Source organism: Prionailurus viverrinus, chromosome D1 (genome assembly GCF_022837055.1).
Source record: "Prionailurus viverrinus isolate Anna chromosome D1, UM_Priviv_1.0, whole genome shotgun sequence".
In the NCBI taxonomy this organism is placed as follows: Eukaryota; Metazoa; Chordata; class Mammalia; order Carnivora; family Felidae; genus Prionailurus; species Prionailurus viverrinus.
In genome coordinates this window covers 10,586,297-10,601,587 of record NC_062570.1, presented here as the reverse complement: position 1 = coordinate 10,601,587, position 15,291 = coordinate 10,586,297, and the positions used below count along the sequence as shown (strand labels likewise).

Here is a 15,291-nt window from a genome sequence, read left to right as displayed (position 1 = left end):
TTTCATACCCACTCTCATAGTGTGCTCTATGGAGGGGCTGGGAACCTGCAAACCACGTCTCTGCTTTGCCAGCAGGTGCCCTTGTTAGGCTCTACCAGTAGGGGGAGCTAGAGGGACTCTAGGTTAGAGGAGAGAGGAGTGCTCCCTCCCTTTCACTGCCATCCATATCCCACCGGCCTCACCCCAAAGCAGTAATTGCAGGATTTGGTTCATTTCCAGTTTTTTCCACCCTCCCAGAATCAGACTCCTTGCACCATTCAGAGGTACCAGTACTACCCAGGCAGAGCCTCCTCCCCAGAGATCTGATCCCCAGATCCAGAGGAGGGCTAAGGTGCCTGCTCTGAGCTCCTGGGGTATTGGCACCATCCAGGCAGAATCCCTTCCTCCGAAAGTCTTGAGTCCCAACAATGTGGGATCCTCCCAGAGCTTCTGGATTCTAAGAACAATCTTGTCCCTTAGGTCCCCCAAGCCTAGGATGGCAGCTGCTTCATGCTCCATGTTACCCTGCTGCTTTTTCAGTCCTCTGTGGTTTCACCAATTCCCCACATCCAATTCTCCCTGCAGAAATAACTAATGTAGTTTCCACTTTACCAGCTAGACTGACAAAAGGACCTCTTTTTGTTGATTCGAAAACTTAACACTTTCAAGCACTGTGCCATTCACCACTTCACAGACTGACTTCAACCGGGAATCAGTGAAAAAGGAGAAGGGAAATTATTTCCAGCCATCTCAGGCCAGGAATACTAGACCTTCAGCTAGTAGAGAAATAATTAATTGTGTATCTGAGGAAATACCACTGGCTAGAAAATGTCCAACCACCAAAGAACTGAGCAACCCTACACAACCCTGAAAATATATCCATCTTTGTATCTGTCTTACAGGGACACCTTCTTTGCCCTCTTGCCCCTACACATATACTCATTTCCCCCACTTGCCAATCTCAGAATGAGGTACAGTTGTGAAGGCTGGAGTTATAACCACCCAGCGGGTATGTGCCTTTTGACTGAAATGAAATGAAATGCAGCATTTCTTTAAAAGCCAATTATTTCCAACCTGTTCCATTAGAGTCAAGCGTGCTAAATGAGCATGTAACATATTGACTTTTGTGCCCTGTGGCATCTGGGGCCATAAATGTCCTGCTTATCATAATACTCATCTCCATAGCTCTTACAAATCAGGACCCTCCCCAGGAGAGCACACATCGCCCATTCATAACTTAGAATGGTAAAGGAGACAGGCTGCCTGATGTAACAGAGCAGGGCTCCCCTGCCCTCTGCACTTCTGCTCATATGGCTGGACCTGCTGCACCCACCCGACTGCACGTGAGTCAGGAAGCCTCCCCACCTGCCTCTTAACAGATGGCAGAGAATACCATGCAGGCAGTGACATTCCCTGTGAGAAGGCAATCAGGCTGCCAAGGGGACAGCCCCAGGCCAGGAGACAGTGAGGGGAGATGTGAGGAAGCCCAATGAAAACAAGCTTGGGAGTCAGATCTACCTGCATTTGAATTTTGGCACTTGCTTCAAGGCTTTGAACAAGTTCTGTAACCTCCCTGAACCTCAGTTTCCTTCCCCGGAAAGCGGAGCTCATAATGCCTATTATATAGCTAGCATGATGATTAACGATATAATGTGTACAGGGGTGCTTATGTAGTACCCAGCATGCTGTCAATGCTTGAGAACAAGTAAGCACTATGCTGTTTTGTGTTTTATAAATATTAACAGTCTGGTGGATTTCAGATTGCTGAGGGACCATGCTTTCAGTGCATCATGTCACCACCTCTGCTGTAGATATAAGCAAAAGGCAGAAAATTAATTTTCTGGGATCTTTAAAATGATCAATTGCTGTGCCCCCTCTGGAAGATGTACATCCTCATACCCTTCTCACGACTCTTCTCCACCATCCTCCCATTGCTTCCTGCACAGCACCCATTGTACAGGTGGGAATGAGTTTCCTGAGCTCTTCTTACAGTACCCTCTCCAGTCCTGACAAGTTTTCTCTATTTCCTGCTATTGGTGGAATCCTAATGGCTCTGGCTCTTGATGATCAGAGAGGAGGAGAGGCTCTGCTTTTCTCAGATCCACCAGGAAAAACCCAACGCACCCAGCAGAGGTGACTACAATACTCTCAGCTTGCCCCCTGAACTTTTACACAGGTGTGGCATTTGGGATTCGCCAGGGAAGCTGCGTAATTACTTAGAAAGAATGCAGTCTGATTGTTCTTTCTCTCCAAGTGCAATCTCTCCTAATAACATCACCCAACTGAATGCCTCCTAATTCTGTCGAAATGCATTTTAATTATCACTGCTTCTTATGTTGGTGAGCTGTCGCTGGAGTTTTTGATTTGTGATGGAAAACAGGGAAGCCATAAAGTATTTTGGTGACAGCTCCGTGATTAGGCAGCATTGCAGCAAAACAAGTTGTCACAATAAAACTGATTAATCAAGTTGTCAGAGTAAAACAAATTAATGCCACAAAAACCTTTGCTAGAAATTACCTCTGTATCTTAGGGTATTCAACTGATGGATTCCTTCAATTAGCAGAAACTTCTTTCTCATGACCATTTCTGAGTCTGAACTTAGGATCTAGGTTGGGCCAGTTGCCCTATAGCAAAAGAGTCAATCTCTGAGAATTCAAGCACATATTTGGAAAGGACAGTCCCTAACTTGATTTTCTTTTTTTTTTTTTTAATTTTTTTTCTTTTAACGTTTATTTATTTTTGAGACAGAGACAGAGCATGAACGGGGGAGGGTCAGGGAGAGGGAGACACAGAATCCGAAACAGGGTCCAGGCTCTGAGCTGTCAGCACAGAGCCCGACACAGGGCTCGAACTCACAGACCGCGAGATCATAACCTGAGCTGAAGTCGGCCACTCAACTGACTGAGCCACCCAGGCGCCCCTGACTTGATTTTCAAGATACTTTATTCCTTACCACTTGGGAGATTATTAGAACCAAAAGTATAATCTAGAGCTGGGATGCCTGAGTGGCTCAGTCGGTTAAGTAGTCGACTCTTGGTTTTGGCTCAAGTCCTGATCTCACAGTTTTTGAGTTCAAGCCCTGCATCAGGCTCTGCATTGACAGCACTGAACTTTCTTGGGATTCTCTCCCCTCTCCCCTACTAGAGCTCACTCTGTCTCTCTCAAAAGAAACTTTAAAAAATTTAGAAGTATAACCTAGAGCCAATGTTCCAAAACAAGATAAATACAAAAGCCATTATCTACAGTTCTACCAGTGGGTCTTGATTTAATTTTTTAAGGATGTTTAATCAGTCCTCTGGCTGGAAGGACACTGCAGTTCTTGTACATTCCTGTCTCAAGGAAAGACTGTCTGCACTGGAGATATCAAACATAGAACCTGTCCACCACAGTTCACTGTAACACAGATGATGATGTTTGGTTGTAAGAGCCATAGCCCCTCATGACCAGAGGTGATGGGATAGAAATGAGCATAACCAGTGATCCTGGTATAAACTGATGAACTGGACCAATCACATTCCATCTGTCACAATTTCAACCTAGGAATACTGACAGAATGGGCCAGTTAGCTGTGGGAGCTGAAGGTGGAAAAGTACCATAAGGTAAAACAGAGCCATTAAGTGTCTCAGCAAGCAACAGCTTTGAGGTAAAGATACAAAGTAGGGAAGGGAATCAGTGGGTAGTAAGAAGAGAAAGACAGTAGCCCATGAGTAAGTTGGTAATCAACACTAATCACTAGAAAAGCTTCTGTTCCAGAAAGATCTCCAGGTTCTATTCTAGTTTATAGTCTTAGAATAAAATCCCCTTTACTAGAGAAGGCTGGAATGAGTCTCTCTTGCAAACATTGTAAGACACAAGGACAACCATCAGGGGGAACAGAGAGAAGGTATAAGAAAGAGACACGTTTGAGACTGAGAGGTATTTAAACTATTCCTCAGAAGAGATGCTACCTGGACTACCATACCGGAGTGTAATACCTGCATAAACATTTGTAAACTGGTAGCAGTTTGTGGGAGCCCCACAGCAATGTTAAGCTTCACCAATTACCTCTGCATTGAACAGAGGCCTAAAATGGAAAATGCTGCCTCTTGGCCATCCCCAGAAACTTCCCCTAGAAGCCAGTGATTTTAACTGGAGCAAGCAGATAATTGATGCATCAAAACCAGGGTCTAGCAGGAGTCTCCAGGCCTTCAAGTCATTGAGCACACCACTCCTTTCTTTGATATTAGAGTACCACCCTCACGAGACTTTGGCCACACCACCTTTGAGGGCTGAGATCCACATTCTGGAGCAGAGAAGTGATACAAGGTGGAGAGAAGTAAAGGTATTGTGACAAGGTCTAACCCCAAATAATATTCTAGCACCAAACACTGTGGGTTTTTTTCAGCTTTCTAAGGAATAAAGGGTCATCACCTATATACAGATGGAACCCTCATTCCACTGTAAAAGTATATCCACTATGTTCTTCACCTTCTCTTAAAGCACACCATCACCTGGCCTTAATGACACCTGAATTTCTCTCTCCCAGGAAGATGACCCTCCACAGTTACGCAGCAGAGACCCACTTTTTCCACGGTGGTTTTCTGAACAGGACCTGTTACTTCATACCCTCTTGTCTTTGCTCATGTTGTTCCCCCTGCCTCAAAAGCTCTTTCTGCCACTCTATGCCACCGTCACTCCCTTCTGTCAAGAGTAATTCACACCTCTTCTCAAGGACCTTTTCTGACCACCTCCTTCTGTCCAAAGGCCTGCAGAGGTTCGTTTCACAGACACACTGAACATTTATAGTCATTTGTTTACAAACCTCTCCCCAGTACTACCCTAGGAGCTTCCAGGGGGCACAGGTCATACCTTCTTCATCTCCACACCCTCCAGCAGTACCTGACACACAGTAAAAGCCTGACACATGTTCCCTGAATCAAAGAAAATGAATCAAGTGACTGATCCAGGACACTAAACCCAATTCTTCCAATGCAAAACCCATGGTCTTTCTGCCACAACAATCAGGCACACCCACTGACAACAGCTGAACCAACAAATGGAATGCCAGAGAAGCAGGATGGTAGCAGGAAACCACCTACTGCTGTTCTGCCCTAATCTTTGCTTGCCTCTATCGAGATGTGCCAAATGCATCAAACCCCAGGCAGCATTGAAGAAGGTGCAGAAGTGAGTGCCTGCTGCCTTGAACCTCTTTAGGTCACTGTCACATTTCTTATGTATCAGGGATGAAGTACAGAATCACCTAATATTCAAAAAGGGAGAAAACTAAGATCATATGGTTCTTCCTCTTCATTTTAAACATGAAGGACTAGAGGCGGAGAGAAATGAAGTTGTCCTAGGTCACCCAGCAACTTAGGGGTAGAGCCCAGACTCTAGAGCTCCATCTCCTCCCACCCTGGTCCATTATTCCTTTGTCTGTACCCATGGCCACTCATGATGTTGGAGGCAGGAGAGGATATCCTAGACTTTGTTAAATCCACAGGACTAGAATCAGGCACACACATACCAAGATGTCACAGTAAAGAACCTCTGCCTCTTTTTCCCCAGCCCTAGCCTTGGACTCAGACAAACCCAGGCTTAAATCCAGTTGGTACCATCTATTAGTCTAGTGAAGTGGTACAAGCAAGTTCCTCTAAGCCTCCGATTCTTCACTTGTATACTGAGGGTTTGATATCCTCCTCTAAATGTTGATGTGAATATAGGTAACATGGTTATGTCAAAGTTCTTGACAAGAGTTTGGCATGCATTACGTGCTTAATAAATAAACATATCAAATTGGTTCTGCATCCTAAGATTCATTCTGAAAGGTTCTTTGAAAATTTTATAGTCCTCCTTAAAAGCATTCTGCGAATACCCAACCTTGACCTGCGGTCTTTTGTCCTACAGAGTCTTCCATACTTTGCTCAAGTCAAAGATGCTTCTTTAACACAACAGATAGTTCACTTTTATAAGTTCTTTTATAAACTCACTAGCATCCAGTATCATTTTCTCAGTTGAGGCAGTAAAAATCTGTTTCATGGAGAATGGAAGAAAAGCATCTCATTACCTTCATAGCTTTTTGGTACTTTCATTTTCCATCCTAAATCTGTGCTCTGATATTTATAAATTGGTCCTATGCTTTTGCTACCACCTGACTACTTTCATTAATTAAATTTATCTTTTTATCAAAGAATTACACATAGTTTAAGGAGGAAATAGTTCTATAAGGCTTATTATTAAAAAACAGCATGTCTCTCCACCACAATCTCAATTTCATTTCCCACTCCCTGGAGGCAATCACTTTCAACTCTTACCTGACTTTCTTTTGAATTTATTTCTATGTCCCTAAATAACATGCTTGGAATGCTACTTTATTGACTTTTAGACTATACTGACTCACCTGAAAGATGAGGATTTAACTCCTCACCCTCCTCCAGAACCCGCCACATAGGTGCACACGTTTCCACCTCCCCGTCCACACTCTCCTCCTACAGATAGAAGTACATTTTCCTGGGTCAATATTTAGTATCTACATTACTGTCATGAATACAAATGCTCTTCATAGCCTCGCCATTTGTATACCATTATTGCTCTTCCATTCCTGCACAACACTGTTTACCCTGTTCTTAATGGTCATGTAGGTTCTCTAGGTACCTATCACTAGTTCACCCCCAAAGTCTTCCCCAGTTGTGTATATCCCCTAGATACATTCAGCCACCTTAGGTGTTCTGTCATTTTCTTCCATCCAAAGATGCAATCTCTCTGGAGCCTTCTGGCCTGCTGCACAGTTGTCATCTTGGACCGTCCCTTTCACCACCAGTATGCTGAGTATTTCCTTCCCCTCAGTCTTGGGTTGGAGCCCATTTCTTAGATCCCAGGTCTTTGTTTTTCTTGGGTTACTTCCCTGTCTTGGTAAGCACACCCTTTAGTGGCTTCATAGGAAAAGAAAGGATGTATATAGGAAACAAATTTTTTGAGGTCTTGAATATCTAAAAATATACTTAGTCCTACCATTATATTTAACTGATTGAGTATAGAATTCTTGATTGGAAATTATTTTACTCTCAAATTTTGAAACTATTTCTCCACTCTTTTAGCTTTCAGTGTGGTTGTCCTTGATGTTCTGAAATTTTACAATAACGGACCTTAGTGAAGCTCTATTTTCATCCACTGTGCTGATTCCGGAAATACAGATCATTCATTCTGAGGAATTTTTATTGAGTTTTTTGGAGGTGATTATTTTTTCCCATCTGATTCATTCCTTCTAGAGTATCCATTATTCAGGCGTTAGACTCCCAGAAGTCTTCTGCTTTACTTTGCTTTCCTAGCTTCCTGCTCCACTACACAGAGATTTATCCAACTTCCTCAACCCTCATTAATTCTCTCAAATTTTTGCTAAGTGTCTATGTACAAAGCAATGTTCAAGTCACTGGAAATACTGCTGTGGAAAAAAAATCCCTGTCATCATCAATCATACAGTTCTTATACACTACTAATGATTTTTTTTGTTTCTGCTACCTAATTTTAAATTTACAAGAGCTGATTGTGATCTTTTCCTTCTTTGTGGCATCCTATCTTATCTCTGGGCATTTGACAGACTTTACGTTTTTTCCTTCCTCCACGGTGTCCATTTCCTTAAATTTGCCTTTGATGGTTTTAGTTTAGGTCTTTCATATTAGATGCTTTCCTCAAATATCTGTGTGTCTGTTCACATTTCAGAATGGCATGCTAACAGATTAAAAGCTCTTTGTGTATGTCTTGGGCCTGTCAACCTTGGTTACACAGCTGGTAAAGAAAGGATAGGTCTATACTCTCCTAGCAGAACTCCTGATGTCAGCCTCTTTAGGTCTTTCTTTCTGGACTAGTCAGATTTCCCAGAAATATCTTAGGATGACAACATTCAGTATATTAACTTTTACCTAATCTCCCTACCAACTTCCTATGTTGTTGGTTATAGAGATTCTGTCTGACCTTAATATGGTTGGAGATGGACATTCTTCCAGCTGCAGATAATAATAGCATTAGTTACCTATCGCTACAAGTTATGTCCCTAAATAACATGCTTGGAATGCTACTTTACTGACTTTTAGACTCTACTGAAGAGTCTAAAATAATATGCATTCCTCCTGCATTTTATTATAAGCAACAAGAAGAAACCAGGCAGTAGCACCTTCAACATTTTGCTTGGAAACCTCCTTAGCTTAATCATCCAGTTCATTAGATTCATCTTCCACTTCTGTATCAGATCAGGCAAGAAGGTTAAGTTTCTGCCATGACATCAAAGATCAATCAATCAATCAATCTCTCTCTCTCTCTCTCTCTCTCTCTCTCTCTCTCTCTCTAGTTCCCACGATAGGTTTCTTACTTCCCTTTGAGACCTCACTAGCAGCATCAAAGTTCAGTTTTCTATTATCTGATCAACTTAACTTAGGTTTTCTCTAGTAAGCACACCAAAAATCTTCCCAGGCTTCACCCACTGGCCAGGTTGGTAGCCATTCCTTATTTTTAGGTACTTATTACAGTATCACCCCACTAATGGTACCAAAACCTACATGGGGTATCTATTGCTCACTAATACATTATCCCAAACTTATAAGCTTGAAACTTTTATCTCACCTTCCCTATGGGTCTAGAATCCAGATGTGGCTCAGCTGGGTGCCTCTGTATCAAGGTCTGTCACAGGCTGCAATCAAGGAGCCAGGTGCGACTACAGTCTTAACTGAAAATATAACTGGGGGAGGACCCACCTCCAAGCCCTCACACATGCTGTTGGCAGGATTCAGCTCCTCATGAACTGTAGTTCTTTGCTTGCTGTTGCTTAGGGGCTTTCCTTGGTTCTCTGCCTCTCCATAGAGCAGCTCACAACACAGCACTTGGCTTTCCCCAGAAGAAATGAGTAACAGTGAGAGAGGGAAGCCCAGGGTAGAATCAGTCTTTTTAATAACCTAATCTAATGCCATCAATTTTCCCATGTTCTATTGGTTGTGAGACCCTAAGTTTGGTCTACACTCAAGGGGGGTAAGATTACACAAGAACATGAAGACCAAAATACAGGAATCACTGGGATTCATCTTAGAGGCTATCTACCACAGTAGAATCATCACAAATAAAAGACAACTTGAGCCAAAACAGCAAGAAGTCACAGAATAACAGAAACACAGAACAGAGGTAAAGGCCTGCTCTTCAAGGCAGTTTTCCAGTTTCACATTTTGGCTTTGTATTCTGACACACTGGACTGTTTTGTTAGTTGGTAATGCAAATTTTCCAAGACCTCTAAAATCTAATTATGGTCATTGGGAAGCCATTTTCAGGATGTTAAATTAGCGTATTGTATAACTGAGGGAACAGTAGTTCCTGGAGGAGAAAAATATATGCTGAGAAATATAAGAAGAACATCCATGAAATCCATGGATAGATAGAAAGAACTTCCATTTCCTAGGGTGACACGGACACCTCCTACTGTGACTTGTCCAGCTTTCCTGCTGGTCTCTATTCCATCCTGATTTTTATTCCTAAGACTTATCACTGACTAGTATCTAAGCCATTCATCCATTCATTGGTCAGCCACAAAACACTAATTGAGCACCTGCTGTGTGCTAGGCTCTGCACCAAACACTCTAGAGAATTAGTCACATCCCTGCCCTTGACAGCACACAGTCTCATGGGGGAGGTAAACATATATGTAACCTTACAATTGAGTGGATGGGGTTAAGGACAACACGCCAGGTGGTGGGCATGGCAAGGGTACAGCAGGGCAAAAATTTGTTTAAAAGTTCTGTTCAGATTAAATAAATGGAAAGAGGAAATTCTTGGCTGTCTTAATCTCATGAAGATTTTTGTCTACCAGGGAGCATCCAAAGTCTTTATGTGAAAAGGTTAATGGTCAGGAAGGACTTTATGGTTCAGTGCTGTCAAAAACTGAAGTGCGTTGCCATAGAAACCATTCTTCAATTCATTCTCTTTCTGCGTTTCAGACATATTAATCTCTCACTTTCCATGGTAAGCTTTGCTCCTCTTTCATTCTCAGATCCTTAAGTATGCCATTCCCTTTACCTAGGACACTCCCTCTACCACATCTTCCTTCATCTTGCTGGCTCCCACTCTTTCAGCTCAGCTTGGAGGCTACTTGCTCCAGCAACCCTTCTAGGACCACTGCCACCCACAAACCATGTGGTCTTCATTAGCCTCAGAGCTGTCCCTGCTCTTACACTCTTTGTATTTTTTCCAGGTTTGTCTTTCCAGATTGCCAATAGTAAGTTCCTTGAGGACAAGGGTGTTGTTTGTCTTTATCATCAAATCTCCAGAGTGTAGCAGGTATGTGGTATATGGAAAGACACAGTTGACTGAACAGAGCATTCGTATATATACATTCATTTTCAGAATACAGCAAAAAATAAAGCAATAGCAACTCCATCCTTCTCATAGAATCAAAGTATTCTGCTCTTTCAAGCACATAACAAAGTTCAATAATTTAGTATTTCAGTTGCAAATCAACTCACAAATAAGACTAAATACAAAGGACATGATTGTTTTAAGATAGAAAGGTCAAATTTGCCTATTGGTTTATTTCTTCAATGATAACCTGAGAAGGTAAATAAGGCTCCCGATTGAGAGAACTACTAAGAACCCTTGTTAAGAGCTGAAAAAATTCTGACTAAGTGATGGGGCTCCCCACCCAGGGGCCTCACTGGTAGGGTGGTTGTTCTTGACATTATCTGGCTCATGATCTTGAGAATACAATTAAAGTTGTGAAACTCTCCCCACCCCAAAGATGCACATGGACACATATTTAGAAACCTGCTTACTATTTCAGAGGTTCCCTGATCCCCCTGAGCTCATGCACAGACTTCCAACTGAGAAGCCCTGGCCTAGCATGAAGTATCTATGAAGATTCACAGACAGCTATGTGAGCTATGTGTTCTTGAGGACATAGGTCACAAAAAGCAGTTTCTCTTTCCTTCTCAAATCCTCAGGGTGACAGCGACAAAAGCAGCTATGACAGCCACCAGCTGCACCCAGCCACTGACAGATACTGAACAATATGGAAAGAGCATATTGTAAATTTCTTGAGGTCTGGGTCTGTGTCTGCTCTATTTATTGTAGCATCCCAAGTGAAAACAGAACAAGAGGCAAAAACTTGTGGAGATTTAAAAGAGAATGAAAGAACAGACATCGATGAAGACAAAGAGACAGTATTACAAAGAATCAGAAAAAGGTAAGAGGACACAGAGAGACAAAGACACAGGAGAGTCACGGGGAACCAGGATCCAAGGCATTAAGTCTCGTCACCTCCCACATGGCCTTCCCCACAATTAGCTTCAGAGCTGCCATGCGAAGGCACTAAGCTGGCCAACTGTAAAACTGTTTAACTTGTTAGGACTTAAATCAATAAGAACCAGTTTAACATTTGTGCTTCGTGTTCCTCTTATTTACGCAAAAGCCAAACTGAAGAAAAACTCTATTTCTCCAGCCTTAAACATTTCCTCCGGGGAGCTGAGTTCCTTCAAAATCAACAATGAAACGTTGAGGGGGAAAAAAATTAAGCACATCGGCAAAGCTATATTTAGATCAAGCTCAAAGACCCTCTTGGTTTTCTCCTTGTCTCCAGCTGCTTCCAATCTCAGCACAACTCCGCAATTCAATTGCCACCGATTTGCAGCTTCCCATTGGGGCCTCTGGCCTGTCTAAATGCAAGAGCCAGGAAGACTGGCATGGAAGACGTGGACAGCAGCTGCGGGGGCACAAGTCTGGTTCAAACCCACCCCTCCAAAGCAGATATCCCTCAGACAAACTTATGCTGACCAATACTGGGGTGTCCTACCCTGCCTTCAAGGCTCTCCTTGGGGGATCCTAAAGCCTTCTCTAAACCCTCGCAGGCCAAGGAGGTGGGAAAGGCAGCATGGTAGTTAAGTGCACAGGGCTGGCTTTCCATGCCTTTCTGGCTTTCAAGATGTTGAAGCAAGGATGCGGTGGGTGCTCAGGTTTGACCTTCAAGATTTCCCTGGGTCTTCTCATAGCAGCCATGATCAAGTGTGCTGACAACACAGGAGTCGAAAATCTGTCTATCATCTCTGTGAAGGGGACGAAGGGACCACTGAACAGACTTCCTACTGCTGATGTGGGTGACACGGTGATGGCCACGGTGAAGAAAGGCAAACCAGAGCTCAGAAAGAGCTGTACCCATCCAGCAGTGGTAATTCGACAACGAAAGTCATACTGGAAAAAGATGGCATGTTTCTCTATTTTGAAGGTGATGGGGCTCATAGTAAACAATACCGGCAGGGAAGAAAAAAAAAAAAAAAAAAAAAAAAAGGTTCTCCTATCACAGGACCAGTTGCGAAGGAGTTTGCAGATTGTGGCCCAGGACTGCAGGACTGCATCCAATGCTGCCAGCACTGCATGATTCCTTGGTGCCTTTGTTTAAAAAAAATTAAAAATTATTAGCTCGAAAAAGGAGAGAACACAGGGCTGGCTTTGAATCCCAGCTCTGCCTTTTACTACCTCTGTGGCTAAGCCAGTTATTTAGCCTAATTTCCGGCTCTGTTTTCTGAAAAATGGGCAGAATAAAATCTGCCATATAAGGTGGTTGTATCACACGTGACTCTTGGAGGAATGCAGTGAGCAGAATACCTGTTGCATGGTAGAAATTCGGTAAACATCCCCTGATAAGACTAACCACCCCCCCCCCCCACCCGCCACACACACACACACAAAATGCTGAGCTAGGCCTACATCGGAGCGCATAACCACAAGCACTGAAATGATCCAACAACAGGTCTGTTTCACCACTAACCAAGGGGGGGTGGGGGGAAAGCCTCCTCTCCATCTCCAGCGCCGATCACACTACGGGCACTGCAGGAATGCTTGGCAAACGAACACAGTTAGAAGCTAGCATGGAAAACCGGTTTCTCTCCTGGACTTTCACACTCTCAGGATTTCCGGCCACCGGAAGTGTGGGGTTCCCCCAGCAATTCTCCACCACCAGCTAGGTGTCCTATAATTTAACCCAGTTCTAAGGCTATCCACCTGGAGAGCGTGGCAGACTCGGCAGATTAAGGGCTCAGTCCCACGAGACAGCCCTCATCTCTCTCCCCCCCACCTTTAAGATGCCAACTCTTGCCACGTGTGGTTTTTAACGTTTATTTTTAAGAGAGAGTGCAAGCGGGCGTGGCGCAGAGAAGGAGATGCAGGCTCCAGGCTCCGCACTGTCAACACAGAGCCTGACGGCGAGGCTGGAACTCACCAACCCTGAGATCATGACCTGAGCCAAAGTGCGACTCTCGACCGAGCCACCCAGGCACCCAGCTGTCACCTGTACTTCCGACCAGAGAGCTCGACATCAGAGGCTCCCCCCTCGGCCTCCATTCGCCTCATCTGAAGTGGCTCGCAGAACTCAGGCGAGCAAGTTGCGGACCAGGCCACCAGGGTATTCCCAGTTTATTATCACTATGAGAGGCTATGCATTGCTCCCCCCCCCTCCCCCCGCCAATCACGGGGGATACGTTCCAGAACCCGCAAAGAATGCCTGAGGAGAGAACTGAACCCGATATACATGGTTTCTTCCATATGTACTCACTTATGATAAAGTTTCATGTAAATTAGGCAGAGCAGATTAACAGCAATGACAAGTAATAAAATACAATTAAACAACACGCTGTAATAAAAGTTAAGTACGTGGTGCTTCTCTCCCAGAATACCTTGCGGTGAAGAACTCCCCATTCTTCCCGTGAGGTAACCGCACGTAGACCGCCTACGGGCATGATGACGCGAGGTGAATGGCGTGGACACTGTGAGGCGGGGTTAGGCCACCAGGGACCTGCTGATGACTGGTCGGAGGAGGAAGTCCGGCTTCGGGACCTCCTGGGTAAACCCCAAGTAACTGAAGCTGTGGAAAGCCAAACTGCCAGTAACGGTGGCAGGGGGCAACTACTAAAACGGGAACAGCCAGATGGAAGCGACCTTGGGTACCCCACGTGGGAAGAGCAGCTTCCTCACCCTCCACCGGGACCTCCACATTCGCCACCCGGAAGCTCTCCTAGGCTCTTATAAAGCCCTCAGTATCTGGGGAAGATTGATTTCATCATTGACCAATAGCAATGGAGCCTACCTCTAGCCCCTCCCACTTCTCCCGGGAGGGGGAAGCTGAAAGTTCCAACCTGCTAATCGCCTAGCTGGTTCCCCTTATAACTAGTTTCCACTTTGGGTTATCTAGAGGCTTTGCAAAAATCACCTCCTTAACGTAAACTCAGGTGTGGTTGAAAGGGGCTTGTTAGGAATAACAAGACTCCTTTTGCCTCCATTTCTCTTACCACTTAGGAAATTCCAAGGGTTTCAGGAGCTCTGGGCCAGAAACAGAGCGAAGACCAAATAGGTATTTCTTATAAATCACAATATTATAGAAGGATACTACACGGGTAGTATGGGTCGGCTCACATTTCTCCTATCAATATAGACTCAGGAGAGATCCGAGGAACCTACTCGGACTTCTGGAAATTTCTGTCACATGATATCCTTTGTGGTTGGTTCTCTCCCTTGTTTGCCTATTCAACCCCTTGCTGTTTGCAACTAAATCGGTCACTTAGGGGAAGAGATCCCCTGCCCCTGCTCAGGGTCCATGAACTTGGTAAAACCTTCAGCAGTCGGTGGAGGGGAATTAACATTTGCAAGGGCAACTAGTCTTAGCCAGCCAGCGGTCTGGGGTCCTCATATGCATGGGCAATAACACGCCCTGTGTTGTCTTCAAGGCAGAAATGGCCCAAAGAACTACTCAACCGGCTCCAGGAAATGGCTAAATGGCAGGTCAAATTGCCCATAACTTTGACGAGGAGGATGGCTAGATGATTCCAGTGCCTCTCTAGGGAGAAATGAAATTCAGAATTCAAGCATCAAGAAAAAGAATCATAAAAAAAAAAAAAAAAAAATCCCCTGTGCAGAATTTACATCCTGCCATAAAATGGGCAAGGACTGAGGATGCAAAGGTATCCTCATATTAGCAGAGTGCATTTGTCAGGAAACAACCTCCTCCAGCTGGACCAGACTGTTTGCCTTTCAGATGATTCCTGTCAGGGCCAAACAATCCAGACATTTGCAATTATAGCCTATCAATTTGTTTTTAAATTATAAGGCTGCCGGGAAGACTTGACTCCTTGCCGGAAATATGCTGTGCGGGGCTCTGGGGCAGCTGCTATGCAATGTGGTGAGACCACCAATCTGTCCAGACACAGAGGATTTATGCACCTGTGTGTGCAGCCCACGTGGAGACACTGGGCTGGGCCAAGCTCTGATCTGGCCTCTCTCACTCCAATAGCACTGGGTCCGGTGAAAATGAGGAAAAGA

At 44.3% G+C, this 15,291-nt stretch overlaps 1 long non-coding RNA gene across 1 annotated transcript in view; it reads right to left on the bottom strand.

The window, feature by feature from the left end:
- Positions 1 to 13,742, bottom strand: part of LOC125176297 (uncharacterized) — a 509,320-nt gene extending 495,578 nt beyond the window's left edge. The window contains exon 1 of the long non-coding RNA XR_007156211.1: positions 13,653 to 13,742. This is a non-coding gene — a long non-coding RNA (uncharacterized LOC125176297). The remainder of the gene's footprint in view (positions 1 to 13,652) is intronic.
- Between the last annotated feature and the right edge of the window lie 1,549 nt (positions 13,743 to 15,291).